This window comes from Ambystoma mexicanum, chromosome 2q (assembly GCF_040938575.1).
Source record: "Ambystoma mexicanum isolate Mex_15411 chromosome 2q, UKY_AmexF1_1, whole genome shotgun sequence".
Taxonomy (NCBI): domain Eukaryota; kingdom Metazoa; phylum Chordata; class Amphibia; order Caudata; family Ambystomatidae; genus Ambystoma; species Ambystoma mexicanum.
In genome coordinates this window covers 1,080,969,027-1,080,974,178 of record NC_090924.1, presented here as the reverse complement: position 1 = coordinate 1,080,974,178, position 5,152 = coordinate 1,080,969,027, and positions in this window count along the sequence as shown.

The window sequence follows — 5,152 nt, the reverse complement described above, 5'->3', positions numbered from 1 at the left end:
GATGTGGGCTGGGATGTCTGGTCCCAATACACATATAGGGTGGGAGAGAGTCTGTAGTGTCCTGAATGCCTGAGACCACCATGGTCTGTGATTGGTCCACGTATGGAGTGTGTGTTTGTGAGCAGATCTCCCATTGGGTCCTCTCCGTTTTGGCGCAAAGGGAACTTTGGATAAAAGCAGGCTGAAAACACCACTACCATGTCGATCTCCTGAGTTCTCACTGAACAAAGGATAGGATCCAAGTATCCTACAACTAGGAAGCTGAGTCAAGGAACCGCTTGAAGGTTTGGCACCCTGAGCCTGCTGTCGTCCCATGGGACCCCTCTGTATCTGGTAATCCAAGAAGGTCTGCGAAGACGCTTCGACCCATTGGAATAGTGGGACCAACTAATCTTGGCACCTTCACCAAAACCTGCAAGTAAGCTTTCTCGGAAGTGTCTCTGGGCCAACCAGTGGGCTGACCATCTTACGCAGGACCTTTACTCTGTCTCCCCCGTCGTTTCGAGGAGGTCCTGCTAGCTCTCTGTCCACGGCACCCTCACACCAAATGTGGTACACTTGGCATTCCCAGGTCTGAAGTGAGACGAGTGCACCCGGACCGGAGTAAACGTGGTTACCGTGTTGCCCTGCTGCGGCAACGTCCTTTGCAAGTCTGCTGCATTTGTGACCCTCTTGCCCCTGAAGCCTGCTGCAGTGAAACTGGGGCAATTCATCCACCCGGGGTGGAGAAATCGCCACTGTCCCATTTGGGAATCCTTGCTGGATCTCAGGAACTAAAAGGTGCCGAGACATAATTTTTGCTGCATTCGAACCTGCAACCGAATTGGACTAAGCTCCCGAACTTTGGGTCTCCTTGCATCAGGGACCGGTGATTAATCAATACCCCAACCGGTGGCCCCTAGGGGACGAGCCCATTTTTACGCAGGAGTGGCCCCTGGGGACACCTCTCCTGTCCACTGCTATTGTGAAATAGTGACTCCATCCCGAACTCTCGAACTGCCTCTGCCTTCAAGTGGAGGTCCTTCTTGAATAGTGGGAACTTATTCTTCATCGCCTTATCCACCTTCCCGAGCTGCCAGAGACCCCTGAAGAGACCCCATTTTGCCCATTGGAACAACCGTGTGCGCTGGCATTACATGTACTATTGAGCACAAGGCTCCCCTCTTCTTAGGGCTTAGACTGCCTCTTAGGTGAATAACTGATGTTGAGCTGGGTCTAAAGATTAACTGCACTGCCTGTTTCCTTCCCATCTACGTTGTCGACATATTTCGTGCAGTCACCCTTTTAGACCCCCCTGGTCTTGTATATATATTGTATTGAGGGTGATGTATTGGTTTACCTAGTGTTACTGTGATTCTTTGCTATGGTCTATGTTACAAAGGCCTTGTAATAAATGTGTCTATATTTTTAATATAACACCTGTCTGGAGTAATTTGTAAGTGTCCTTGCTCAATGTGCTCATTGAGGTCCTTCAGTCACCCTCACCCCTCCTGAGACTTAGGGCCTCATTACACGGTTGCCGCCGGTATTTTACCGTGTCCGCCTTGGTGGATGGCGGAATTACCGCCCTACTCCAAGGTGAGCGGGGGTGGTAATTCCCCATTCACCAAGGCACTTCCCCATTCCCATTTTTGCCCCCATAGGGCTCAATGGGAATGGGGAAGGAGCTAATTACGGTACCGCAAATTGCGGTACCGTAATTAGCACCAAGGTCCCTTTGCGGTCCCGTTCCTTAACGGCTGGTAAAACCAGCTGTTAAGGTCGGGTCCCGCAAAGGGACCTCGTAGTAAGGCGGTAAGGGTTTACCGGTACCGGTGCCCTTACCGGTACTGGTAAACCCTTACCGCATTCTGTGTAATGAGGCCCTTAGTCTTGACCGCCTGCCATAGCTACCCTGATTGGTCTGGCTTGTCCAGAGGTTACCCTGTTCCAAGAAACTAGGCTGGCCTTCTGAACCTCTGCCCCTCCAGGGCAGAGTTCAGAAATCCTTCTTAACACCCAGAGATGCCCAAAGTGAAAAGAGAGGAGATAAGAAGAGAGTGGTCCATAGTGTTGAACGCCGCAGACATATCGAGAAGAATAAGAATAGAAGAAAGCTTAGAGTGGCGGACTGCGAGGAGAGAATTTGAAACATGAAGAAAGGCAGTTTCAGTGGAGTGAGACGGGTGGAAACCAGACTGCAAAGGAGGAAGAAGAGAGTAAAGATTTAGATAACACGTTACCTCAGTATAGGCAGCCCATTCAAGAATTTTAGAGAGAAAGGGTATGAGGGAAATAGGGCGGAAAATAGCTGGGGAAGATGGATCAAGAGGTTTCTTCAGGATAGGGAGAATAAGCGCATGCTTAAAAGCTGCAGGGAAACAAGAATGTACAAAGGAGGAATTAATGAGAGAGGTAAGGTACGGAAGAATATGGGGGTAAAGTTGTGGTTTGAGAGAAGAGGGGAGGGTGTAAGAAGGAGAGGCAGTAGGATGAGCACAAGTTAAGAGGGCAGAAGTGTCACAGTCCGTAAGAGGAGAGAATGATGAAAAAGAGTGTAGTGATGGAGCAGGAAAGAGAGGAGGGTAAAGAAAGGCCAAGGGGGTGAAAGCTAGACGAAGGTTAGCTACTTTAGATGTAAAGTAGTTAGCAAAGTCAACGGAAGAGTGAGATGAGAAGGCGGAAGGATCAGGGGCTTTTGGAGAGAGGATATTGTGTAGAAGCTGGTAGAGATGACGAGGGTTGTGAGATAGAGAGAGACTGAGTTCAGAGAAGTAGGATTTCATAGCAACAAGTAAAGCAGAGTCAAAAGAATAATGCATCATTGAAAGCGTAGCAAGATGAGAAGGGGAGTGAGAGTTTTTCCACAACCGCTCGGCTTTACGCAGACAGCAGCGAAGGGAAATAAGACTTGGAGAGAGCCAGGCCTGTGAGGTTTTGTGAGTGGGAGAGAAAGGGCATAGAGGGAAAGTTGAGTCAAGTACAGATAGCATAAAGGAGTATAGAGTACTAGCAGATAGGTCAGGAGAAAAGGAATAGAAGAGCGAGGTTGGAGGAAGGGAAGAGTTCAATGATGAAAGGAAAGATGAAGAATCAAAAGAAGAGAGGATTACTGCACAAAGGTAGTCAAAGGGGATAAGGGCGGCAGAGGGCGAAACAGAAAAGGCGAGCAGTAGATGATCAGAAGCATAAAAGGGGGAAGAGGAGATGGCAGGGAGGGGGGAAGAAGAACAGAAGATTAAGTCTAGGCCAGAGGCCAGAATGATGAGAAGGAGGAGAAGGGAGGAAGTATACATGATATGAATCAGCAAGTGAAAGCAACAGAGGGAATCATGAGTTAGTATCATGGAGATTAAAGTCCCCTAAAAGAAAAAAAGGAGAGGAGGATGGAAGGAGATGGGATAGGAGAAGATCAAGATGTTCAAGAAAGTCAGAAATGGTCACATGTGTGCCGTTATGATATGATATGGCATTTATAACGTGCCTGTACACAAGTGTTTCTCGGCACAAGACAAAAAGGGGGAAACAGAGGGAGGACAAAACAACAATCTTACTAGGCCTTGTGTCATTCAGATCGCGCAAGTGCGGCGAAGGGGAAGGGGAAGGGGAGAAATTCCTACGGTGTTGAAGTGCAGGTAATCAAACAAAAGTGCAGCCAGGGGTGGCTCAGGGCAGGTAATCAGAAAGTGCAGGCAACAGGTGGCTCATAAGTGCAGAGAGAAGGTACTGTAGGGTTACAGATACAGACCACAAGTGTTGGGGTGGGGCAAGAGGCAGTGCAAGGTGCAACTGAACAGGCAGGGACCTGGACCCAAGTTCAGAGGGTGTCCAGGTGACCGTTGCGTGGAGCAGATGGGTCATCAGCAGGGGAGAGGAAGAGAGAAAGCGGAAGCGTAAAGGAAGGTCTTGAGTTGCTTCTCGAAGCACAGGTGGTTCTGGTCAAGCTTGAGAGAGGCTGGGAGGCTGTTCCAGAGAGAGGACCCAGCCGAAGAAAGAGACCCTCAGAGAGTTGGAGGAGGATGAACGGAGAGCCAGAGAAGGGAGATGTTTAGGAAGAGAGAGTTGGAGGTAGTGTGGTCACAGGCCCCAGAAAGACTTGTGGAGAATGCAGAGGGTCTTGAACTTTATCCTTGCCCCACTGGGAGTGAATGAAGAGATTTCAGGACTGGAGAGATACGATCCCTGGGCTTGAGACCAAGGACAACACTTGCCGTCCTGTTCTGGGTAAGTTGTAGAGCACGGAGAGTAGAGGCAGGCAGATTTAAAAAGAGGCTGTTGCAGTAGTCCAGTCTAGAGAGGACCAGAGCTCTGGAGACAGTGAGCTTCTGGGGGGAAGTGAGGAAAGGAAGAATACCTCTGAGGAGGTGCAGCTGATAGTTTGACTTCTTAGAGATGTCGGAAATGTGAGGAGAGATGGAGAGGGTGGATTCGAAGATGACCCCAAGGTTCTTAGCCTTACAGGTAGGAGCAGGAAGGGGGCCCAGAGTGGGCAGCCAGAGAGAGAGAGGGGAAAGGAGAGAGGAAAGGAGGAAGCTGGTGTTCTGTTGAGGAGGATCTCTGTTTTACTTGTATTAAGGCAGATCATTGGCGGAGCACCACTCCTGGATTGCAGACACACAGTCCATAATGAGAGCAGAAGTAGAGGCAGCCGAGGGGACCCTGAAAGAGAGCTCTGTGTCATCCACATAACACTGAAGGTTGGAGCATAGAGCAGCGATGCGGTGGGCAAAAGGTGCCAGGTATTGGTCGAACAGCCAGGGAGAAAGGTTAAACCCCTGGGGAACACCAAAGGTAGAGAGAGAGAGATAAAAGAGAGGATGGACCCCAGTTGGACCTGAGAGGGTCGATCAGTGAGAAAGGCGGTCAGCCAGGCCAGGGCCTGATCAGTAATGCCCAGGTTATCACAGAGGCGATTGAGCAGGATGGTATACCGTATCAAAGCAAAAGTGCAAGGAGTGTTCTTTGTGGTCTGAACTCTGCTTTCCTGCTGGTACAGGCATTGGTGGGGTGTGTTGTCACTGTCTATTGATGCAGAGGAGGAGCAACACCTTTAAAACCTCTACTCTGGATGCAGAGTGTTGCAGAGGTCCTTGTGGGCCGAGTGTGTCGGGTGTAACGGCAAATTGCCCCTGCTTAAGAAGTGGAAAGTCAACTATGCACCCGCCACAGACGA